Genomic DNA, 26,651 nt, shown 5'->3' on the forward strand with positions numbered 1-26,651 from the left:
ATGTTCCCCATCAGGTCTCAAGCAGTTTCTTTCATGCAAGTTAACAGCCATATTCATTTGTACTTGATATCATCCTCAGTAACACAGGTATGTGAGACTAATGGTAATTTGAGATTTAGTAGAATATTTAGTGCTCTGGGAACAGGAGAGGAGTGAGTTCTGGCAAGGGAAGTGTTTGGGCCAACTCTGCCTGGTCAGCAATTCATAAGCAGTGCCAGTGCTTTGTAGGAAGCAATGGGTAACAGAGATTGAATACTCCCTAGCACAAGGAATGTGAACATTCACCTGCTGACCAGACCTAATGACTTCCAAGGCTTGCTGCTTTCCCAGGGACTGGATCTGGGACATCATGGAGGTTGCCAAAGCCAATCATCAGACTTTGCTACTCTTTCATATAGGCACTAGTAATACTTGGCAGGTGGAGGATGACTGCAGGGCTCAGTGACCCAGAGTGAAGAGATGGAGCCCAAGAAATGTTCTCCATCCTGGCCAGAAGTGAATGCATCCTGTATGCTCACACTTTTGACGCACTGTCATAGAGGACTGTATGGCCACAGGATCCTTTTCAAGAAGTGGGGATTGCTAGGGACCAGTGGTATCAACTGAACAGTATGGGGCAAAAGTGTCTTTACCAGCAGGTGTGCTGGAAGGAAGTCGGCTCTTACATGGTGCAATGATGTCATTTTTGCATTTGAATTTGCAGAGACGCAGTGGGAAGTTCACACAGTTGCTCTTAGCAGGGGTGCTGCTATTGGAGTCTGGGCAACAGGCTGGTCAAGAGCTATGGGTGAGGATCAGATGGGAAGCTCAGTATGAGACATTGCGGTAGCATCTGCTGTAAAACTGTCTGATCGAAAATAAGCAATTCCTAGAGAAGAGAAGGCTTCAGGGGAACCTGGTAACAGCTTTCCAATGCCTAAAAAGAGATTATCAAGAAAACACAGAGGCAAGCTCTTCTAAGCAAAGTGTGGTGGGAAGATGAGAGGTGACAGGCGTTAGTTCAAATTCTCACTGGCAATAAGGAATAATTTTTTCATGATTAGGGCAGCCAAGAAGTGAAACAGGGACCCAGACGGGCTAAGCAGTCTTCATTTTTGGATGTTTTCAAGAGCCAGCTGGATAGAATGCTTTGCAGGATGATTTGAACTGATTCTGCTTTGACCAGGAGGTTGGACATGAGACTTCCTGAGGTCTCTTCCAAACTAAGTTTTCCTAATAACCTGTTAAGTCTTCTTAAAAGAACATTTCAGGCCCTGGTTCTCAGGGCAACTTTAACCACCTTGGTGTGTACTGAAAATGTGGCATAGCAGGGCAATCCAAGAGACTTCTAGAGCGCAGGAGGGACAATATATTGATGGCTGTCCTAGATGGGTAGACCAAAGAAAGCGGTCAGCTGGCTTTGCTTCTCCAGATAAGGTGCAACTGTTCAGGGATGTGATAGTTGAAGTCAGTCTTGGCTGCAGGAACCATGCAGTACTTCAGTTTTAGATCATGAAAGAAGTGAGGAAGGCAAATGGCGAGCAGAGATCATGGACTTCAGCTTGTTTGTGAAACTAGTTGATGGGCACTGTAAGGGACAGTTCTGAAAGTCAAAAACACCCAGGGGACATGATCGATTATCAAGAAAAACTTCATATCACCAAAAGAGTCCATTCCTGTGTGCAGAAAAAGAAGAAGGAATTGCAGGAAGCCAGTTTGGCTGTAAGAGGAGCTTTCAACTGAACTTATGATAGAATGACTACTTTTCTGGATGACAGGAATAGATTTTGTTTACATTAGGGCTTTCAGCACAGTTTCTCTTAGTATTCTAGCTGTGGAAGTATAGACTTAATGGGTGGACTGCATGGTAGGTGGAAAAAAAAAAAGCTGGACCATCAGGCTCAAAGGATGGTGGTCAATGGTTAATTAATTAATTCTTTGTCTGTTTTCCTCTTTAGCTTGTATCATAATATAAAATCATGCCAGTGTTTTTTATGTCCAAAACCATGCATAACTGCAGTCCTCTGTGATCCTTGAGATCTTTAGTTAATTGTTGCCAGCTTCCCACTGTTGGCCTTGTCTCAGAATGTGGCATGGGAACCACTGAAAATGCTTTGTGCAAACAATAATCATTGTTTTCTAAAAGAGGGGAGAAATGTTCTGCTAAGTACCTAACTCTACAGCTTGATAAAGCTAGTTGTAAACTTAAAAAAGGATGCAGTTGTTATTTATGCATTATGTTACCTGTACTGACATTCTGTTGATACTGATTAATAACGCTTGGGGCCCATATGCACACACTAATAAATACTCCTGAGTAACTGAGATCAATTCCTATTTAAGTCTTCTGAGATCTCTTTTCACAAAATTTTTCTTCATAGATGTTTTCTTTCAGAGCTGGCCAGCAATTTTTTTACCACCTCCGGAACTGTCTTGAAGCTTCTTCTGAAAAAGTTTGTTTAATGCTTGTATTCCCACTGTGTGGAAAAATCTATTGTCTTTTATAAATTAAGACTGTGAATGCTATTTTTAAAAAGAAATCAATCAACAAACCACAACCACCTTAGTTTGCATGTGTTGTGGAGGCTGCATAGCTATCCAGAGTCAGTAAAAATGTTGCCTGATGTGTTACAGTAAAAACCTGACTTTGCTGAAGTCACGGGATCCTGTTGGCTAGAGCAGGACCGCTGGTAACTTGATGATCACGGATGCTGAAGGTCTTGGCACTGAAATGTTCTTTCCAGTGGGGAAAGGATGCACTGCTGTCTTCCCTACACTGACAGGGCACTGTGTCTTGACCTTCAAAGCAACATCTTTTCTGCAGCTGAAAAGCTATTACTAATTCAGACTGCCCGTGCTGTGGCATTTTGCCTGTTGACTGAGAAGATCAGCAATGTCCGAATTCCTTCTGACTGGGAAATGTCATGTGTATGACAAAGATCAGGAAGTTTCTCTAAGATCCAGGTAGTTATTTATGGTTATTATAAGTGAGAAGCCTCCCTGCTTTGCCATACTCAACTAGACTTTCCTTCCAGATTTGTTTATTTGCTTTTGGTCATATATGTTTACGTGAATGAGAATGAAAGCAAACAGAATTGGTTGTAACCTCAGAAGGATGCTGCTGCAGTTTGTCTTTTTAGACTTAAGATTTTGTATACAGGACTGTAAAGGCAATTTTTATATATTTGGCAATCGTCTGTGTAAACAGAAAACCAGTTTTGTTGCTTTATTAAGCCATTGAACCCTTGTTTCACTGTACTGTCAGATTTTCTTCTTAAAGTTTTCTTCCTGCTCTTGCTTTGTCTGTGAATAGATTTGTGTTCTGTTATAGATTGATGTATTGATGAGGAGTTGTACACGTGTTTTGATAAACATTTCTGTTTCACAATGCTGTGAAATAAAGCTTTACCATTTCTTCCAATCCACATTTAGAGAAGGAGCTGATTTGATTTATATTACACAGTTTGTGTGTGCGGGAAATAAGCATTAATGCATCAGGTCAAGGGGAATAAATTGCCATTAGTGCACCATTTCTTCTGGCAGCCTTCTTAATCTTAGTGTTTCACCACCTTGCCTGGGATTTGCAAAGTACTCAGAGTTAACCCAACCCTCTACCCTTCAAGGTCAAGGGTAAGCTCCCTGGGCTTTAAAGAAGGCAATTTTAGTCCTGTGCTGATGCTTTTGAAAATCTTACCTTTCATTTGTGGTTAATGATGTGTTGAGCTCTTTAACGAACAGCTTGTTTCAGTCTTTGGATCTGTCTAATACATGGGCTACGATTGAGTGAAGGGGCTTTGTGCAAGTTCAAACAGGTAAAGGGTTAATGGAGCCCCTTTCCAGCCCCTGGGCTTCCAAAATAGACAGCTGATTCCGCCTTTATGCAGGGGTATGCGAATCCTCAGCAAAGTAACTGCTGGGAAAGGACAGCTGGACCAAAAAAAAAAAATCAGTACTTTCTAGTATTTCTGTGTAAAAAATGTAATTCTTCCAATATGTTTTTATTTACTGCAGCTGATGGCTGTGTTCACTCAGCTTTTTGAAGAGACATTTCATTCCTACTCCTCTTCTGCTTAATTAAGAAGTCATGTGTGTCTCTGTGATTCAGTTCTGCCACATCCCACAAGAGATGAGCTTTTTTTTGGTGTCTAAGAGCAGTGACTGCTGCCGTCATGATTGCAGGACACTCTTGATCTCCTTATTCTGTGTGCTCATGGGGCATCTGACAAGTTTATCTGCAATGCCCACATTCTAGAAGCAACTCAAGGTTATAGCTAGAAGTGCTGGCTGGCCGTTTGCTGTAGAAGTTAACTCAGGATTATGGGGACGTTGCACTTGCAGGCACTCTGATCCCAGAGGGGAAGCCTTAAATCTTTCCCCAGGGAGCAGCTGGATGTGCCGCAGCCAGGCCTCTAGGCCTTGCAGCTTTTGCTACCCACATCCCATGTCATCCAGGGCACGTCCCAAGGCTGGCTGCCTCTTGGCAGCAAGGTTAGGCATTTCTCCAGCCATCTGTCCGTGTAGCCTAATCCAGTGGACATTCTTCACACTGCTAGAGGAGTTGGGCAGCCTCTGCCAGCAGCAGGGAAAGGAGCCTGCACTTCCATTTTGTCCCATGTTGCTGCATGGATGATGCAGCCTGTGCTGAAGGGCCTGCTAGCTTTATTGGAGAGGGCTTTCAGTCCCTGATGCCGCAGCCCTTTGTGTAGAACAGTTTGGCATTGATGTGGCCCAGCGATGTGACAGGTAGATGCTCCTTGTGACTTGCCTCTCAGGCACTTCCCTGGGGTGTGCACCTCTGGTAGATGTGTATGTGGCCACTGGCCCCTTCAACTGTCTTTAGCAAATCTGAAGTAGCAGAAGCACTCCAGGAGAGATACGTAGTACTTTCTGGCCACTGAAAGAAACATAGCTAAACCCCAGGAAGACATAAGATAGGGCTCAAGTTCCTCTCATCCTTGTTTTCTGTGGGCTAATTTAGTCAGCTACTCAGTTGGCATGCTGCCCTTTGTGAATCCTATTCTTAATGCACCTAACTTTCCCCAGAAACTGTGCCCGGATTTTAGTGAAATAATTCAGACCTGTCCTGGAAGTGATAGTGCTGTGCTTCTGCTTTACATCTGACCTCAGAAGAACTGATGCTGTGATTGTGAGTCCCATTGAATTTATCACTATTTGTTTGTATTTTTTTGGTTTCTCTAGTTCTCTTACATAGCAATATTATTGTATGTTTAAATTGTTCATGTAAGTACAATGATCTTTTCTATGCAAAGTATAAATACATACACTTCACTTGACTGTCGATAGCTGTTACATATGCTAGGGATTTTTCAGCTGCCAGTGAAAACAAGTGGGACTGAAGGATGCATGCTGAAAGTAGTATGTGTCATGTGTGGATTTTGTTAGGCTTTTTGTCTTTATCAGTTTGTGATCTACTATAGTGTAAAAAAAAAAAAAAAAAAAAAGAAAAAAAGAAAAGAATCTCAGTAGTGCAGTACTTTCCCTAATATATTAGGAATATGGAATGTAAAGCTGCTGTTGCTGTTCACTTGGCTTTCATGCACTAGTCTGTTAAATGACAAGGTGTTTTCATGACTAACGCTGATCAGAGGCATTCCTAATGTGATTATATGTCCACTGCAGTGTTCATTTTGCCTCTGGTATGTGTACCCTCTTAGAACATTCCCGGCACCCCAGGCTCTAGTTTAGAAAATTTCTCCCTACTTGTTTTGTGAAGCCAGATAAGAAGGAAGCTGTGATTTACAGCCTTGAATGTACGATTGAACAGCCTTTACTTTCCCTGCTCAGCAGCCCGTGCACTTGGTAACCTTCCTTCCATATCACTGAATATTTTTGTTGACAAAGATTACATTCTGATTAAGAAGGCAGTGTGCTGAACTTTTCTCCAATTGTTCTGCCTGCTCAAATGCACTACCGCTTCCTATTCAAAACCTTTTTTGACAAGTGCTGAAAATGGTTTGGGATGTATATATTTTTAAAATCAATTCTGATAATGTGAGCAGTGGTATTATCTTCAGATTCTCTGCATGTCTTCTGCAATCATCTGTAAAAGTGAGAGAAGATATAACTAGCCTTTTGTATTTGCTCATAGACCTTTTACACGGACCTTAAGCATTAGATTGTGTTGTCAGCGCCCTTCCCTTCTGGTTTTGTCCCTCAAGATGAAGTTCACCACTGTATGCATGTCCAGTTTTGTTTTTCATTGTAAGTGCTTTGCTGAATTCTATCAAGTATCAGGTATTTTTGTCCATAAAATTTCAGAGGTCTAAACTAAGGGAATATATGGGATGTCCATGTCTTAATGCTGGTTCTCAGCCAGCTGATTCCTCACGGTACGGATTGAGGAATGACTGTGAGTTATTTGTGAAGAGTACAGCACTACTTGTATTTCATATACTAAATAGCATACTGCCCAAGTAAAATTGCAAACCCCCTGGTTTATGTAAAGATGGACACTGCTTGTTTTGGTATTTGCTGTCCTTTCCTTGGGGATTCATTCTGGGAATCCATTATCATGTCAGCAACATTGTTATCATGTCAGCAGCATATATGGACAAGACTGGAGCTCTTAAGACTTTATCACTGTCTTACATTTCTGTCAGTGGGATGTTTGTGAACTCCTCTCACAGATGGTTCAGGAATGCTGGAAAACACCACTGCACTAAACAGAAGCCCTGGATTTGGAGACCTAGTAGTGTTAATCCTGGAGCATCAGATAGGCAGGCAGTCACAAAACATTCATGTTCCTGGGGGTAAGAGATTCTGTACTGCCAAAATTAATTAGCTTTCTGATTTGGCACCAGCTAATGTTTATGTGCTTATAGACTTCGCACTGATAAACAAATCCCTTTTCTCCTGTTCTATGCCGTAAGTGTGGCTTTTAGCTTTTACTAGTGCTCAGTTCCTATCAAGTGTACAAGTCGTTGCAGTAGCCCTTTTTTCCTCCTGTAGTGCTACAACCTTTTAATTACTCAGATTGCTGATTTAATTTTGTGCATCAAAAAAAGTCTTTATGATACCATATTATTAATGAAGAGTTACCCTCTGAAAAGATTAAGTGCTTTGGTTTATTGAGTTAGCGAATACCTGAGCATGGTATAAAATCTGGAACATCACTTGTGTTCCTACATCACTGCTGCCTGGACCTGGTTCTCAAAGACTACTTGACAGTCCTTATCTAGTTCCAGTCATCTGGAAGCCACAGCAGTTGTGCTTTTCCTCATTTTGGATAGCTTTTTCCCTCTCAGTTTACTGTTTCCACTTGCATAACCCTTTCTCAGATACATTAGCATTATGGCATATAGCTGACTTAGTTCTGAGACACAAAGCGCGTTGGTCATACATATCAATGAAGAGTTTAATAGCATTTCTGTGAACAAATTGAACATCACTGTATTGCATCTTCTTTAAAGATCTAAAAGTGAAGATACTAGGACCTTTTTCTAGGATTAAATGCTCTGCCTTTGTCAACAGATGTGGAGTAGGTACATTATTATTTCTTATCAGCTTCCAAGTCCAATGCTATCGCAAAGTTACAAACAGAATTTCATTGGCATATAGAATGTACAGAGAAAGAATCAAGAATTAGCTTTGTATCACCGTAGGAAACAGCCATGAGTTATCTCTGTGTTTGTTTTCTTCATTACACTGAAATAAACTATTACTTTTTTTTTTTTTTTTTTTGAAATAATTCCTTTTCTGGTTAAAAGCAGTCCACACCAAAATGACCTTGAAGTGTTCTGCTAGTACAACAGTTGCTTGTCCTTCCTTTGCAGCGGTAACATTAATGCTTACCATCGTGGTCTTCTGTCTTTTCCAGGATATTGTGTATCTGCTGTAAAGACTGAAGTACAGTTGTGACTCCTACTTTGTCCTTAAATCATTGCAACTGTGCAGCAGACACTCATCGATGATGGGCTTACTTGGCTTAATCATAATCCTGTCTTATCCTTGAATAGCACACGTTATGAACTTGTCAGTATTTGTACTGGATAAATCTTTGCCTTGCCTCAGAGCTGTACAGGCATATAAGCTTTGAAATTATTTTTTTCCAACTGTGGGATCCATTATGCTTCTAGGAATATTCCTTTTAGTATCGTAGTCTTGTAGTTGCTAAGAAAGCTTCCTTGCCCATCAAGTCTTAGCTGTTAAAGGAGGGATGCCTTGGGTTTTGATCTCTATTTCCATGATACAACCTCTGGAGTAAGGAGATGGAAGGAGGAGGAAGGAAGATGATAGGGCGACTATCCTGGATCTGTCTTGCTCAGTATATCCATTGAGCCAAGTAACTCACTGTCAGTGGCGTGGGAGTAACTAGTCCAAGCTATCTTTTCACACCACAGTCGTAATTATTTTCATGTGAAGTGATAGTGCAAGACATACCTGAATAACATGCATATGCTGTGTCTGGAACACAGAGATGAATTACCTCGGAGGTAGAAGCAGAATGGAGTCACTTTAAACGAAGTATGATTTAAGGTTCAGATACAGGAAATGTACTATCAGATAAACTTCCCCCATCATTCCAGGCTTATAAAATAAGGATTGGCATCAGCCCACAAAGACAGTTGGTGCTTTAGGAATGCCAAAGAAGATGCAGTTATTTGTCAGAATAACTGCTTGGTTTTTTTTGTGTGTGGGTTTTTTTTTTTTTTTTGGTTTTTTTTTTTTTTTGCCTAAAGGCTATGAGAAAGTTTTGAGAGCTGTTCTCAGCTTTTAGAGGGTCACCTTTTCTTGCTAGCTTGAATTCAGGGTATACGTACATACAAGTAGTTTATTTCCCATGAGAAATCAATGTGCTTAAGTAGATGAAAATAATTTGTTTAAGAGAATTGGTGCTACTAGCAGACCAGGGTTCTCTTACTTTATGATGTATGCAGAGTGACTGGTAGATGTTTGGTATTGGGAGGAAAAACAGTGGAATCTGATGCTGTTCTTTGATGTTTTGCTTATGGGGGAAATGATTGAATTATGTTTAGTACAGAAGAATTGTTTAAAATCATTTACTTTTTTCTTTTGGGTGTGTTGTGTTGTAGGCAGCACCCAGCTGAGCAGTCTTCTCAGAAAAACTTCTTGCACTTTAAGCAGTACTTAGCAGCTGGAGATCTGTCCCTGTACAGAAAGTGAGTGTGTTATATTTACACTGTAAAATACACCAACGCTTAATTTCAGATTAGTTTTCTTTGTGATTAAAGCCAGGTGAAAAGCTGAAATTTCCTTTTCGTCTACAGATGTCTTGTAGTTTCCATAGATTGCCAAAGCCTTATAAATTGGTTTAATTTCATTACAGAGTCTTGAAATGGAGCTTTAAAAGATCGCTCCTATTTGGAGGTGAAGCCTGTTGTAACTCTTTTTCTTATAAGTTGAAGTTTTGGATTGTTTTTTGTTTTGTTCTGAACACGGACAACTCTTTTAATATCAAGAAAAAATAATGAAGATGTGTGCTTGATGTATGCAGTCCTGTCCACTTTGTGTTTTCTCATCATATTTCTTAGTATGTAGGTTGCTCTAGAAGTAATTTCTTCTACTTATTTCCATGGAAATTACAATAGATGCAAAGAGCACAACAACACTTTTTGATAGAGCAAATTCTCAGCTGCAAAGCACTATTTTTCAACATAGTCACTTCCATTAGCTATGCATTTTCACCAATGATGAACAAGAGCCTGCATGCTGCACTTAGAAAAATCTGCACCAGCAGAGGTGATCCACCATTTCATAGCTGCTGTGACAGCATTGTTGCTAGGAAGGTGTTGCTCCTTCAGTCAGTCCATCCTTCATTGATCAAAGCAGTCAGAAAGTGCCAAATCCAGACTGTATGGTAGGTGTGAAAGTCCAGACCAAGTTGACAGTGTGCTCCACAGTCTTCAAACTGGTATTATCATATTGCAAGAGAAAGGTTGTCTTTTTTTTCTGGTCTGATTGTGGAAATTCAAACCTTCAGCTTAGTCAGTGATGCAGTGTGGCAGTCAGAGTTCATGTCTTGTCCAGGTTCCTGGAAATCCAGAAGGCTCACTCCTTTCTTATCCCAAAAGACAGTGCACATCACTTTACCCCCGGAGGGCTGCATCTTGAACTTGTTATTTGATGGAGAATTCACAAACTCGCGCACAGTATTCTTTCTGGTTGTGCATGAATATTTGTGGTACCTACCTGGTGCAAACTTTGCAATATTCCAACATTGCCACCATTATCTTCAAAGCATTGAAGTTGATATTCAGCTCCGTTTGCAGTTCGCTGGTCACAATCTGCTAATCAGCAGAGAGGAGCTGATGGAGATGCTCTTAATTTTGTGGTATGACAGCTATGTATGGCCACCCGGAACAGGGCTTGTCTTTCATGTCAGTGTCACCACTGCTGAAATGCACCAACTACTGCCTCACTGTGCTCACATCCGCTGTTTGGTCTCCGTCGACATTCAGCAAGCATCAATGGGTGTCAATGGGTGCCATTTTTTCCCCGCGGAAGAGCCCAGTGATACACTTTTGCTTCATACATACTTCCTTGTAAGGTGTCATTCTGTCACACTGCCCCTCTGCTTCCATCTGTCGCATGGCAACAAAATGAAATGGAATATTGGTGAGAAGGTTCAACCTCTATGCCATACCTCTGACATCTGCCTCTGATGTCTTGAGCCAACATAATAAAATAGGAGGCAGTACTTTCAGAGCAGCCCTTGTATAAATGGAGCCAGTTTTGAGTGGCATCCTGTATTCCTATCAGGCACGAGGACTAGTAAGAGAACTTTTGTTAATAGGAACTTGTTGAAGGCCAGTAGTGATTTTTCTTAAGAAGAATATAAAACAAAACAAAAGTTCTTGCAAGGCTTGATCTTTCATAGGAATTATATTCTTAAGCCTGAAAGCTTTTACTTTATGTTTAAAACTCATAGAAGATATGGCTGATGGGTGTAATACTGAGAACCCTTTAGGCCCAGGGGTCTGATGTCAGAAGACACACTTTTTAAAGATTCACACTTTTCTTGCAAGGCTCCGTTCAGTGCTGCAGGGGAGTTTAACACCAGAGTGAAGTCTGGATGTGCCAGGTGTTCATAACTTGCCACAGGAGACATCCTCATTAACTACATCTCCGTTTCTCTAGCTTTTCAGCAGATTGCGATCAACAGCTCGTATTGCATTTAGAAAAAAAACGAAAACTGGTCTGAAATATTCATAGTCATTCAGCAGAGCTCGTGGATTTAGTATTTGTGCAGACCTCAATTTTCCTGTACTTAACCTGTTTTGATTTGACTGTGTGATACTATCCTTACCCTGGTGCTTTTGTCTCGCACTGCTCCCCTGGAACTGAGATAAGCTCGCTGCTGGTGATGTCTGGCACGTTCATTGCCATGTTCTGCCTTGACTTGGCCGTTCTAAAAAATGGCATCACTTAATTGGCTTTTCAGGAATAGCTTCTCTTTTAAACAGTTTGGTTTCCTCCATCAGCAAGTACCACTGCTGCTTTACTCTGTTTTTTTTTCAGAATTTCTGATCCAGCTAATTTATGGCACTGGGACTCCTTAAACCATTCTGTAATTTGCCTTACGTATATTTTAATCTCCCTGCTGACTACCATAAAAATATTTGGAAAAGAAATTTCTCCTTTTAACTCAATAATAAAACTAATGTAAAAAACAAGGCAATGTAACTGTCTGCTGCGCTCCCATGAGTGGCTGCGTTACACAGGCCATCTTATTGTTCTCCTGCTTAAAACAATGTTACCAGGGAAAATGGGTTTCATAATTTACACACAGTTTACACACAGTTGGGCCTGCAGAAGGGGGATTCCAATGGGGGCTCTGCTCTCCAGCTGCACTGTGGCTGAAGTTGTCTGGATGCCAAACCAAGTTCCCCGCAAGGCCCCTGCTGGGATCCCCACTGCCCCTCAGACCAACCCAGGCTGCGGGCACAGGCACAGAGGAGCGCGTAGCGCTTGGCTTCCATTCCTACACCTCAAGGGTTAACGTTCCCGAGTCCTCCCCATCATTATAAAGAATGTATATATGTATACTTTTCATGACAGCTAGGAACGGTGGGTCTCTGTGAGCCAGGCACTTAACCAAGCAGCAGATAGCGTCCCCCTGCGCAGAAGCTGGGAGCGGTGCTGGCTGGGCGGCAGAGGTGAGGGCGGGCTGGTTCCCATGGAGGGAGGCCTGCCCATAAGTGCTGCTCAGGGGACCTTTCAGCGCATGCCCTGCCTGACACACAGATCGCGGTTCCCTTCTGGCAGGGAGCAGGGTTTTTATTCTTTGAAGAACACTTTGGTAGCACTCAGGCATTCATAATTCTCAGCTTACTCTCTCAGGCTTAACTGTTCCCTTTTGTGGCCTGTCTTGTAGGTCACAGACCGTTTCCTAACATGCTGCTGTCAGCTCGCCTCTAAGCCCCTTGTGTGGTCTGATGGATGTTGTACTTTCTGGTGCGATCGGTGCCCTTCCCCAAATGCCAGACATCTTGTGCTTCCCGAGATCCATCATGTCTGAGTTGGGGCAGTAGGCTCCCTTCCCCCTTTGCAACAGCTGTATTTATTTCCTACCATTATAGTCACTCTATATGGTCTTTTGAAAGACTTCCTTAGGAGCCTTTTGCTTACGTTTCAGTAGATGGCTTCTCAAACCGTTCCCAGCTGTGCCATCCATCCGGGCAGCGTTGGGCTGCTTGGCTTCAGAGCTTTCTGAGAAAGTTGAAAGGATCCTCGTATTACTGAGCTGCGAAAAAAAGCCTCTGTGAAAAATTCCATCCCTTCCTTCTTGGGGTTAATGGTTGCATTTAAGTTGCAGAGCAGAAGAAAGCTTGTTCGGGTATTAGAAACAAAATAAAGAAGAAAAAAAATTGCTCTGTGTGCTGGTGCCCCCTTGGTTTCGGTTTGGTCTGGTGTTAGTGCAGAGCACAGCCCCGCAGCGCGTTCGCTGGGCAGAAGGTTGTTTTCTTTAAACATTTGCAGCCTTTTCACTGTATATTCTCTTTTAAATAGATTTTAAAGATCATTCCAAGCAGCATGCCAGGGCTTTGAAACAACTCTCCTGGCCTATTCCACCCATCTCTCCCGTGTATTTCTAACCTATATTTGCTGTCAAACTTGCAGCTCAGATTCTCTGCACTATGTGATTTCTGATTCAGGCAGGCATCTGAACTTTGCTGTTTCTGCTCATTTCTATTTTCGTGTCGAGTGCTGTACGGCCCGTTGTTGCTTCTGACCTTACTAAATTAGCACAGAAGGCTGCTTCTATGTCTCTGTGGACACATGCATTTGTTTACTGGCAGTAATGGGGTGGTTGCTGTTTTCCCAGCGTGTTAAAATCCTGCTTTTTTTCCTGAACTGGTGAGCCGATAATGTCCAAACCTGTTCAGACTACCCACTTTTCTTTGAGGTTTATCAGCCCTCATGTTTCAGGTGGGTGCTCAGACCGAGCCCAGATGCACGTCACTCAGCAGCTGTTCTCCTTGTCACAAAGCTCCCCTCTTGCAGTACTTTTTCCTCTGCACCGAGCTGTTAATTTTGTCTGTATGCTTGTTTGGTTTTATGCCGCAATCTTCTGAATCGTGCCTGAACCAGGAAAGCAGAGTGATTTGGGAATTTTATTCCCAGTTCTGCCCCTGATTTAAAGTGTGGCCTCGGGCAGGCGGCTGTCGGTCTGCCTCACCGTTTGCTCGCAGGAGGTGGTGGCATTCCCTTTGCATCTCGGGGACCATCGGCTGAGGTGCGGGGCACGGTGGCATGCTGCTGTGGCATCGTGAGCACCTCCGAGCCGCCTGCTGCCTGTTTGAGTTGTCCCCTCCCAGGCCAGATGGATTTGAAATTTATAGTTCTGAGAAACTGGAGTCCTTTGTTCATTCTGCAGGGCTGGGGTTTTGTGTGTGTGTGTGTGTGTGTGTGTGTGTGTGTGTTTTCTGTTGTTTTTTTTTTTTAACCTCAAGATGGGGGTACCTAATTTAATAAAGGATTTGATCAGCTGGAATGAGCACTTCTGAAAGCAGCACACAGCAGAGGCTTCCAGGAGGAGGCCAGATGCACGAGCCGGCTTTAGGAGAGAGAAAGAATGAGGCAACTGTAAAATAAAAGATGTCTAATGTAGTTAACATACAAATACCGTGCTCAAAATGAATAGTCTGCTCTCTGTCTTCATCCTGCTGGAGCATGGTGGTGTGTCAGACCTCGCCAGCTCTTTACTTTGAAGAGGTTTAATGCTTTTTGACAGGTGACAGGTTTGGTGGCATCTGCTTTTCTGAGATAAAAAATTTAAAAATCCACCTGCCTTCCCTTTCACGTGGGGTCTGCAAAGGGTTAAGGACTGCTGAATGCAGACGTATATGGTGTTGTATTGATATAATGTACTTTGTAATAGAAAACAGAACTATCCAGGTCAAATATCAATAACATTCTATAAGCCTTTCTAGGAAAATATAATTAAAACCATTCAAAGCTGTTTCCCATAACTGAATTTACTGTGTCTTATTGACTTCAGTCCCACGTCTACAGTATGATATTATTATTGACTGTTAGAGTTCTGCCTATTTTAGAAATAAAGAAAAACACAAACTCAGGTGGTAGTATTCAACATCCATTAGAAACCTTGTCCTCCTTTTCTCCCTAAAGCAAGGGTAATATGGTATTGTTTGAACCACAGAAAGGTTGGGTAGCCCTTGGGTTTATTTAGCTCCACGGAACGGAGCTAAGTCAGTGGACCATCAACCAAGAACCTCTCCCACATCCTATGTTTAAGCAAGTTCCTAATTTGCACCAAAGGCTGCTGATTACAGCACGACCTCTGGTTTTATTGTCAAGCTATATTCACTTGTTTTCGTATTGAATATCATGAGTAAGATCCAGAGTAGGAAGCTCACTAAATTGGTTAAATATTTCTGACAGAATGACTTTGCTTGCCTAATCTGTCCCTCCTTCTCCTTAATGCAAATACTTTGTCATTTCATATACATTTAAATCATGAATATAGTCTCCCAAGCATATAATTTTCATGATAAATACATTTGGTATATTCAGTGAGTTCTTAAAAGCTAGCACAGCCTCTTCAAAAAATAAGTGCACCAGACTCAAAACCTGAATGAAGACCTGATACTATATATTCACTAATTATATTTATTCTGAAGACTTGTACCAAATACTGACTATGCCTGTATTTTTTTTACACAAATCTGCTAGTGGAATAATTTTTAGTCATAAATAGTAATAATATCGAGCTGTTTGTGCAAGTATTTCAGAGCCTAAGAAAAATCTTTTCAGAGAATAGATTTGTTATTGTTGTTGGCTGTGGGTAGATTAGCACTTTATGGTTGTCACTCAATATTTGATCAATAATTAAGACTTTTGAAAAAGTCAGGTATATGCATGTGTATAAAATAGGTACTCACACAGAGATGCATATATAAAGAAGAAATGGGCATAGAACCTCATAGAGATTTTTAATGAACACTTCCTTAAAATTCAGTGTACTCTTTTAACATTAGTCTGATTTTACTGAAATCAGAAATTTCTCAGAGGTTGGTAGGGGTTGCACTGTAGAAGAGAGAATTCAGTCTGTTTTCTTTCTACTGGAATTGCACTGTATTGGGTACATTTGTGGCTCGCATGGAACACCTAGATTTAACATCAGCTTGCTTGAAAAACATTTAGATATGGAGATGTATTGGTTATGACAACCTAGAATATTTTTAGTTTACTAATGTTTTGTGTCTTTTTTATTTAGTCGGAGTTTAATTGCTAAAGGAGCACCCCTTGTGTCCAGAGACAGACAGTGGTAGCACTCAGAAAAATCTGATAGTCAGTGGTAAATGTGTTCAGAAAGAGATGAGGTAAAAGAAAATCCTTCTGGAAGTGTTGAGAGCCGAGCTGGAATATTGTGTGTAGAACAACAAAAACTATTTTTTTTTTTCTTTCAGCAAGTATCCTTTTGCCTTATTATAGCTTAATAGGTATGTGTGAAGTTGGTAGACAAAATGCTTTGGTAGGAAACATAATTTTATTCCTTTTGCTGTCAAAATTGCTAGAACTCTGTGACTGAGTTTTTAAAATTACGGATTTAAAATTAAGGATAATCTGAGCTAGTGTCTTTATTGCTGTTAGATCTGAATGTTCAATGCAAATTCATCTGAGTGAATAGTATCTTAATTTCTTTTCTTGTTCAGTCATTTTGAGTTGCCTGCAAATTGTAGGCAGGTCTGAGCCATAATTTTAATATTGAACTTTCTGAACAAATAATTATAAAAACCCTAATCCTAAACATTTCAATTTGAACTACAGAATATTTTACACTCTTGGTATTTGTTTAATATTGTAATAACTATATTTTTGATATCGATATTTTTTGCTCAAAGTATTAGGAACTACATTAATATGTAAGATAGAACAAGAGTAAATGATTTGGAAATTGGAAGGACTCTGGTGTCAATTTCATTACTTCTTGTCATTTCTGTTTCTCTCGTGTTTGGTTTAAAAGGGGATCTGCAGTCTGGTTTTGAGTAGATGCACATCTTCTCTAAATATAAAGGTTCTGTTTGTGAAATACGTGCCAGGGGGAATCTGTATGGGATTTTCATGTGCTGTCCTGTTGTTCTCTTATCTGTAAAGAAAAATGCCTCCAAACTGATGGACGAGCACACAGGCTGGGCAGTGGCTGTAGAATTGTAGTCCCCCAATTCCCTTTTTTTTCCCAGAATTGATAGTCCTGTGCTATGACTCTGCAAGAGCTAATATTGCTTGCAAGCGTTACATTATCACAAAATGCTCTGCATTAAAACTCCCATGTTTTAGCATACAGGTGGCAGTAGGAAGATTAAACCAAACAAAAGAACATTACTAAAAGACGACAGGAAACACAGTCTACTTCTGACCTGCATCACTTGTTTTCGGTGTAAACTCCCCACCCCCTCCTGATTTTTCATACAACCAATGGATGCTTGGAGAAAACATTGTTAAATCAATTTTTCACATGCATGTATAAATTTGGCAGAGTCAATTACTTCTCTGGGCCCGCTACTGTTATATTTTTAACTCTGTTCTCACTTGGTATGTGAGAAGCATCACTGCAGCATGCAGAAAAATTGTTGCTGCAGTAACATCTGGAGCTGCCTATTTTTTTCAGCTTCAAATTAATTATTCTCTTTATCTTTAGGATTACTGTAGAACGTTGTGATTTTATGATTATTATCAGGCCTTATGAGGTAGACAGAATTTCATGTAATAGCTTCATGAGTTCAGAGACCAGACTTTACTGTACAAGAGTGGTTAATGCATATGGATACACCCCCAAAGTTTCCAGTAACAATTACATTCCAAGAAAGGTGCTAAATATATTGCTACCAAGAATCTTCTGTTTTTTTCCTCCCTGGATCTTTGATGTCATTTGGGAGTGCCAAGAATTTTCACTTCACCTACTTAAAACTTTTAAATGTGAATATAAAATTTGCTTCAGATTTTATTCTACCCAGGAAGCTTGATCCTGTGGCTATCACCTAGCAGAAATTCCCACTGCATGAAAGCAAGTCTCCCTTGTGTCAGGGCTGCAGGAGGAGGTCCGCAGCTGCAGTCAGCCCTTCATGAGGAAATTATTTGGAGCCCATGTGAGGCTGCCGGTGCTGTTCCTCTAACTGAAAGCTTAACTACAACGGCACAGACTCCTGAAAGGAAAGTTCTCAAGATGGGTTCTGATCGCTTGTTTATATTTTGTAATTCAGCGATGTAAACTGGTTGGCAGTGTTGTGCTCAAAGTTTGCTTTAATTTGGGGAGATGCTGGACTTTTAAATTTTGGAGAGAAGGAGTTCTCGATATAATTTTTATATGCCCAAAGCAAAAGCTCTGAAAGGATCTGAAAGTATGACATACTTCTTCAGGTCAGCGTTATACTTACTACATAGTTTCTACACATGGTTACTTTGCAAAGAGAGAGCAGATGATAATTGGGGTAGTTTGCAGGCAATAATAACCTGCATTTTCTCACAGGAACCTTAGTAACAGTGTGACATAATGAAGGTAAAAGCAAATTGAATTAGAAAAACAGCAAACATTGTGTTTTATAACCCAAAATAAAATTCTTCAGCAGCAACTAGTCCTGTAATGTAATCCAATCTGTTTTAATACTGAGATTTTTCCAAGAAAGCAGGAAACAGTAAAGGGTAAGGCTTTCAAACCTCTGCTGTTTCGTTTACAGATCCCTTGTGTTAATTTAATGCTTCTAGGGAACTGGGGCTCTTTCTTTTTCTCAGAATCCCTTCTCTAGGAAATACTGAGTGGTGTGGCGCTGAGAAGCAGTCATGGTTTACAACAGATAAGCCAAAGGACCTGGCTTCAAATTCCACACTTCTTTGAGAAAACAAAACACGCCAATGTGTATTTTCTCTAAAGCTAGTGTTTTCTTGCTCTGATACTAGAAAAAGTTTACCTTAGAAAGGATGTAGCAGGCAACCTTGCAGGCACTGACTCTTCTCCCCTTCTCGTGTCCCTTCTGTGCATGTCTCAGCATCTAGTAGTTCTGTGCAAGAGGACTGTTAAGCACTGAAGATAAACATTTACAGCTAATGCTTTTGAAGCACTGCCCTGAAAGTTTTGCTGGCCCAAAATTCACGCTCCTGCCGAGGCAGCCGTGCCAGCTACAACCCTGGAAGATTCACTTGCTGCCCCTTCCCAAGCCCTGGCTGTGCACTTTTTTCCTGTTCTTCTCTTCCCACAAACTGGAGACACCCACCTGGAAAACTGGATTTTGCAGAGAAAACTCATTTTGTCTGGAAAAAAATAGAGTGAGTGAGTTGCTTGCAAAAACATCTAGCTGACGTCAGCTGCGTGCTTATTTGTAGTCTTCCTGTTGCAGCAGCTTTAGGAGATGCTGGGGCAATGCATGTTTTGGCCTCTGTTTCTTTTCCTCATTTTGCTGGTTCAGAAAAAGGTTTTGCACAGTGAAGTCTGAACTTACAACAGCTCTGGCTTCTGCGGTGTGGTTGGCGGGGGATGTATTGGGCATAAATCATAGGTTTTGGGCAGTGGGGGCTGTGAGGCGTGCCCACAACCTGCCGGAGCCCTGCCAGCCCCAGCGCTTGTCCCACACCTGCCTGGGGAAGAGCAACAGCTGCACATGGGAAGAGGCACTGGGAAGGGGACACGGCAGGGGACATGGCTCTGAGCGGCTCCAGCTGTGGGTGATGCATGCCCTGGTGGAGGAGAGCAAACAGCAGGGAGCATTGCAAGAGAGGCGGTGGGAGGGAGGCTGAGCAGGGAGGGCCCTGCATTGCCAGCCGCAGCATGGCCTGTCTTCACATGGCGTGCAATATGTGGGGAATGGGGGGTGGGAGAGGAAGGGGGAAGTAAGGCTGCTGGAGCTTAGGGATGGAGGAAGAAAGGTGTTTCCCAGAGCATTTAATTGTTCCTGTCTTCTTCTTTCCCCTTTGTATCTGAGTCGATAATTAAAATTTTGTGTTAGTTTGTAATAAACTAAGTGAAATTAAAATTAGAGCTGGAACAGCTCTGCCCACCACAGGAAGGGAAAAGCAAAACTTAGCGTGCTTTGTAAGCTGCAGCCTCTCCTGTCTTCAGCTGCGGCTTGGCTGGCCTGGGAGGAGATTTTCAGAAGCTTTGTTCTTGCTGTGATACAGAACATCCTGATGGACTGATTCTTTCCCTCTGGTCATTGATTTTTTCATTACTACGTACAGGCAGGGAGAATATCAAAGGCTCAGCTGTATCCTCTCCCAGGTCCTGGGAAGGCCAAAAGGATCTTGGATTCAAACGACGGGAGTAGAAATTTGGCAGGAGGGAAGAGCTTTGCACTAAATCATACGTTCTTAGTCTTGGCCCCACCTTCAGTGCCATACAGCTTGGGAAAGAAAATTTAGCAAACAGTCCTAAGTGTAACTCCGAGAATCCTGCTGCCAGGCCAGGGAAGGTGCAGCTCCTTTAGGTGCATGTTCTGTGTTTAAGCTTATGGTTGTGAAATTGGTAGTTCCTGGAATCAACACCAGAGTAGATTGTCATGGCATTCTTGAGATTACCCAAGATCAAGGAAGTATCTTTAGAATCTTCTTGAGGAACAGCTGTTACTCCCACATATGCAGAGGATGAGAAACCTCATGTGTGGTAGATAAAGCACCACCCTGGCTTTCTTCTCAAGTTGTCTTTCCTGGGTTTTATACAGGAGGGAGAGCACTTCATCGGTTTCGTCAGCAGGTTTGGTTTATGCTTACACTGTGTATTAGAAAAACTAATAATGAGGTGTACTGGGAGAGAAAAAAAAAAAAACAAAGTTATGATTTTAGAGGGTATTCACGTAGCTATTACAGTTACAGAGCTTTTCATGTCATTTTCATTTTCTGAATCCTGCAAAGAATTCTTGGTAATGCAGAAGTGTTGTCCCTACCAATTTTGGAAACAAACTTTGAAAAACAAATTGACTACCGAGCCAGGAATTTGCAAAATAAACTTCCTCTCTCTACCATTTCCAGATTTTTCTTTTGTTTTGTCTTCCTTGTGTATGAACTGTTCAGGACTGGCAGTGTTGTATCACCCATTTCTTCTAGGTTGCTCTAGCTCTTTGAAATGGCATCGCGTGGTATTTCCATGAACAGACTTGGAGAAAACCAGAACATAAAAATTACCCTAAGGATTGCCAAACCAGGTCAGAGTCAAGTCCATCTGTCCTATCAACCTGTTTCCAAGTACAGTCAGTAGCCCGGTGGCTGAGGGAAAGCTGCATGAGGAGGCTATGCGTGTAGGCCGTGCTCATCCTGTGGTGTGGTGCTCAGAGGCCTCCTGAGCTGAGTTTGTCCCTCACTGTTTCGTGGCTCTTCGTGGACTTTTCTCAGCCTTAATTCAAGAAGGTGCGTGTTGAAATCTGGCACCCATGTCTGGAGATTGTGAAAGATTTAACTTTTGGTCCACTCCTGTTCTGTTGCGTGAGATGCATTTTTGTTCGCCAAGCACCGCTCACTTGAAGGAGAAAGAGCAGTTCACCAGGGGTTGGTGTAGGCGCAGGAGACTTTCATGGTTGGCCCACTAATGTCAGCCACTGAGACTGTTTTCACCCAACGAGTGCTTCTGGTAAAAAATACTGGCACATTACAGTGTTGGGGTGTCAGTTTGATGTTATTTACGTAAAGCCTTGCACAAAAAGCCAGAGCATTTTTTTGTTGGTGTGTGATGCGTGGTAGAGCAGCTCCATTCACCAAAAGACAGTGCCTGTGGTCTGTGTCCCCCGTAGAAAATAGCCCACGGCAATGTTGCGGCTGGTGGCTGCATGATGGCAGGCACAGTGTTTGGTGGTGATTATTTCTTTCCTGTGTAGGGTTAATCTGCAGCTATTTGTGTAGTCTCTTGGCAGTCGTGTGAAATTATATGTCCTGTGATGTGGAAGTTGGTTCAAACTGATCATCTTCCAGACCTATGGAAAGACCTCTCCATCTACTCTGTTGCTTTGACGCTAAACTGAGTTTCTTGGCAGACAGAAGGAAGATAATAAAAAAGTGCTCTCTGCACACAAGGCAGATAGAATTTGTCCCATGCCGTAATAATTGTGCTTAGTAATTCATAGCTGCTGTGTTTTTAAATGAAGAGTGAAGTTCATAGGAGGTCAGATGGATTTCTGCATTGCAGTATAGGTTACAGGAGTAATAATCAGCAAGAAAGTTACGAAAGGCCTCACATTACAAAATACGGATTAAAACAACTCAACTTTTATGCAAATATGGTAATCCTTGCTTTCACAGAAGTTTCTTCAGACCCGCTCACAATGACAATATTGTTTTCTGTCCTGCTTCTTTTTGATATGCTGCTGGGAGGTAGTGAATAAAACTGGTGGATTCAGAGAGACTCTTACATGTAGTATAAGAGAAAAGATGTTTAAAATGATGTTAAAATGTATGTTTTTTATTTAAGTAGTGACAATATGACTAACTATGACCTTGGAACCTGGAGTCTATGTCCTATTAATGTGTTTGTGACTGCAGTTCTACGCTGCATGAATTGTAGTTGTAATTATTTGGTCCTCCATTTACACGTATTCCATTTACAAGCAAAAGTTTTGATCTCTCACATTGCTCCTGACTGACACAGATCTGCCTGTGATTGGAAGCTCATGACACTTGTCCAGCACTGAAACCTGCTGCGGAGGAGTGGTGGTGAGGTTCCATCTAGAATGGCAGTGCTCTTGGGACTGGGAGCAGCATGGAAGGGGCCTGGCTGATTTCGGGGGGCTCGCAGGTTGTTGTGTGGTTTTGCTTTATGGCTCAGCCTGGTCAGTCTCCAGAGGCTGACACACTGGGAACAAGCCAGCAGAACCAACATTGTCCTGTGATATACACCCGCTTGTCCCAGTAGTATGAGAAAGGTAAAATGAGAACAGGCCCTGTTGTTTGCATCAGTCACTGTCTCCAGGTGTGGAGGCTTCCATACACAGGACAAGGGAAAAAGATAATTATTTTAATTTTACAGCTAGTGAGTGGAGCAGTAGAATGGATAGTTTCCCTAGAGTTTATGGCAGATTCAGGAACTGAACTATTAAGTCCCAGACCACTGTCCTAACCGCAGACGGTTTTTCCTACTGTCAATTAGATGGAGTAATTTTAAATCTTTCAAAGCTTTTTTCTTGAATACTGGCCCGTCTTCACCTGTATTTTAAGGTCTAGCACCTATATTAATTAAATAGTGAAATATTTACTTAAATAGTAAATAGTAAGATAGTACCTGCTTTATTTTATTTGCAATAATTTAACTTCTGAGGATAAAATCACCTACTAGCTCATCTTTGAATCCTTCTGCAGTCCCCCGAAAGTGAGAAACTGTGTGTTCCTCTGTAGAATATTACTTGAACCAGCAGTTCAAAGTCATGATTAGACGTGCTTTCTAGAAAATCCAGTGAAATAATTCTTTAAATTCCTGAAATATTGCAACCCCGTATTAGCTCTAAATACTTTTTCCTATCATTCTTGCTTCCCTCCTTGTGAATCTGGGAGCGTAGTGCTGCTCTGGAGATCAGACAGCACAGAGATGAATGTGTTAAAAAGAGAGAGCCTCTTCTGCAGCGCAGCTGTGCATGTCTGAACATTGGCTTCCAGTAGGCATAAAGAATAGGTATCAGATTATTTGCACTGAATTTTCACGTGGTGTCTGGAATTGGATGTGGGGAATTTTACCAAAATACATAACTCTAGAATGCATGAGCTTTGAGTTGTTTCAGTAATTCCTCATTTTTATAGTTATCACTGCTAATAATGAATTTGCTGCAACTGATGTTAATGGCTTTCAACGTACTCATTAGGATTCCAGGATACTTACTGTTTGTATATCATAAAAATACAACGCTGTCTTTCAACAGACAGGTTTTCTTTTTAACAATCCTTTTAAGTACATTTCATGAAGTAACAAAGACATCCATTAAAAGACAGTATTAAATAACTTCTGCCAAGTTTCAGTGAACAAATTTTTATTTAAATTAGGAATGGAAAAGATTTCCTGAACCTAGCATTCATTCTCTCACTGTTCCAGGCAACCTCCTCCTGCTGTTCCATTTGCAAAGTGATCAAAATCCTGTTAAGTTCTTTGTCTTCACTATGGTTATTAAAAACATGCTTCAAAACCTCAGTGTGGTCAGGCTAGAGGCCTTCCCCTAACTTCAACCGAAATTTCATTGTGGCTTGTTTATATCCACTTGTTCTTAACATTGTCATTTTGCTTAAATAAATCTTTTACATCCTGTGTGATACATTTATAGAGACAAATCTTACAGCCTTCTCAGCTATCTCCTTCTGAGACTGATCAAGCCGAGATCCTCAGAGGCTGGTCTGTTCCTCTCTCCATTCTAATCACCCTGCTCTGCACCAGTTTGAGTTCAGTTTCCTCCAATATGAGCATAAAACCTTTGCTCATGCTGGCAGTGAGCTCTTTTTTGCCAAAACTGCAGAATGGCAATGATTTGTATCTTTCGGAAGCCTATCTGAAACAGTTCTGAAGTATCTTTGCCTTTTATGATTATTTCAGGGTGATTATCTGTGTGATTTTATGGATTTGCCTTTGGCATTTCCAGGTGATGAGTTTCCAGTTTATGGCAGAGTTTTTTGCTTTTAGTCTTTTTGTTCATCTTTTTTCAGTTTGTTTGGCTTTGTTCAGCTTTTTCAGTTTCATTTCTGTAGCTATACTTTACAGGTCAGGTAGCTCCTCCTATTTGGTATCTCCTCAGTACAGGTGATTCTTTAATAACTGATTTCTTTTAATTTATCAAACTTGCCCTTTGAATTCCTGAACTTTTATGACAGGCATTTTGCTTATCTGTTTAACTAGAACAAATGTAAATAATGCTCTCTCAACTTGTAATTATTTTCTTAATCCAATTCTATTACAGATATCTTTACTCCTTCAAAAATCAACCCTGAGTTTACAACTGTTAAAGCAGTTGTTGGTAAAGAGATAACTAGGATCTCACATTCAGAAATCTCCTCTCTTCTGCTGTCCCATGTGTTCTACTATCTGTATCTCCTGAATTAAAGTCTTGTTTTCTGCTAGGAATTCCGCTTTTTGAGTCTCAAGTGAAGAATTTCTTTGGGGGAAAGAGGGAAAAATATTTGCTGCAAAGGAACCTAGTTTGCTGGAGAGCCCATCTTCCCTAAACAGATTTTGTGTTGTCAAAGGTATTCCTTGCTATCACACTGCTACTGACATTATTAATGTTCAATTCTTTCCCATCATTTTCACTTGTATTTTTATTTCTCCTAAACATAGTTGTGTTCCCATCTTGATTGCATTTTCTGTTATTTCTTCGAAGTATTGCTTCACATTTTGCACCAGCAATTAAAATTCCTCTTTTCCTTTTCTGGTCCATGGCCTAAGTATTATTAGTACACAAACATTTCACTTGTTTCTCGCTAACCACATCCATTTCCCTCACCGAATTAGGTATAATCCTGTGTTTCCTTTCAATTACTGCTCTCTACAGTACTGAATCTGTTTTCTTTCTCATTTTTGTCTTTCCTTTCCCTCACTGACATTCCTTTGCCCATTATCATACATTAAAACAGAAGATTTTTAAGGATCATTCTTAACTCCATATCCCGTATGCATTGGGCGCACACTATTCTTTTTTTCCTAGATCTAACCGTGTGACACATTTTGCAGATCTTCTTAACAACAGTCTCCATCTAAAAAATGTCATTTTCCTGTTCCCAGTGTCAGTACGTATCTGACTCCTTTCTCTTCCAGTTCTTCCGTCCATGGATCACCCTACTTCCCAAGTAAGCCTCAGCTTCCCAAACACTGTCAGGTTGTTCCTCAGTGCCGAGTCCCTCAGTGTTGCTGTCCTTTTCCTTTTTTGTAACGCTGTTTTTCTCCACTGCTGGCAGGTCTCATTCTCAGTGTCCTGACCTAGGGGCTTCTTTTTGTTTTCGTTTAGTTTGGTTTGCAGATTTGTGCCAAGACTGTCACATTATTGGGCTGTACCAGTACTCTTCCTGCATAAAAAGCATCCGTTGTGTACCCAGTTGAGGATAAGGGGTGTCTCATTTTCAATATCCAGTCATTTTGGTGTCTCTGTAATTATTTGGGTCTGCCCCACCACTGCCATCATCACTGTTACTGTTTTCTCATCATTGCCTTACATTTATAACACCAAAAACAATAAGAAAAAACCTTCCTCTTCCAAACTCCTGAACACTGCCCTCTTTTCTGCTTTCTGTCACTGGTTCCAAGGCTGCTGGCTCTGTTCCATACTTACTGGCTTCTTTCTCAAGAAAATACATACCGTAATCACTTGGTGAATTGCTTAATAGAAGGACTTACATCGAGGAACTGTGTGCAGTGTAGTAAAAGTTGATGAATTTAATATAGCTTGTTATTGTATTAAAGAAACGTCTGACTACAATACGTACCAGCAAACTAGCGCAGCAGCTTTGAAGGAAAGCCTTTTAATATTGAACTGTATGTATTAGCATTAATACTTCAAAGTTACAGTTTCAAATAATGTTTTCTTTTCCTGGGGGGAAAAAAAAAAAAAAAAAAAAAGATGCTTCTGTAAATTAACTTTTCCCTAGTTGAAGCTGTATAAAAGCTTGACAGCCTAAGGAAATGTATTTCTCTAGTATGGCTTATTCTAATAACATTAATTCTCATCATATGTTTGAGCCTGAAAAAAATGCAAACAATGTTGAGAATAATTTCTTATCGTTCATGCAGATCATTTACAGTAATTGGGGCATTATTAAATCATTACTTAGTAAAGCTTGTTGGTGGAGTCACAGAGCATTACAAGTTCACTCTTTCTCTGAGGACTGAGGATTTTTTTTTTACTACAGAACAGCATAGTTTAAAGCTTTTGAAAAATTAGTAGATGATCCTCCCTGTTCAGCAAAATCTGCATTAAAACTACATTAAAATGCATAAGGTTGATTACTTATTCCAGTCTGATAGTTGAATAAGAGACCAGAATTTCTATTCTATTTGCAGATGTCTCCTGTAGCTGACTTAAGAAATTAAGTAAATTTTAATTAAGTTACAGTTGCTATTTGTTGAGCTTTTGCTGTTCCTATTTTTTTTTCTCAGTTACTCTTACTGTTTTCCAGGAATTCTGGAACTAAGAAATGTTCTACTTAGAATTTGAAAACATAAAGCCTTCAGTTCAAGGAGTTTGTTTTTAAGTTTGGAAGACCAGTGAAATAGAGGTTTCTAATTT

General features: G+C 40.9%; 1 protein-coding gene across 4 annotated transcripts in view; it reads left to right on the forward strand.

Moving 5' to 3' along the window:
* Nucleotides 1–26,651, forward strand: part of CRADD (CARD and death domain containing adaptor protein) — a 75,563-nt gene that overhangs the window by 8,677 nt on the left and 40,235 nt on the right. The window lies entirely within an intron of this gene.

This window comes from Meleagris gallopavo, chromosome 1 (assembly GCF_905368555.1).
Source record: "Meleagris gallopavo chromosome 1, MGAL_WU_HG_1.1, whole genome shotgun sequence".
In the NCBI taxonomy this organism is placed as follows: Eukaryota; Metazoa; Chordata; class Aves; order Galliformes; family Phasianidae; genus Meleagris; species Meleagris gallopavo.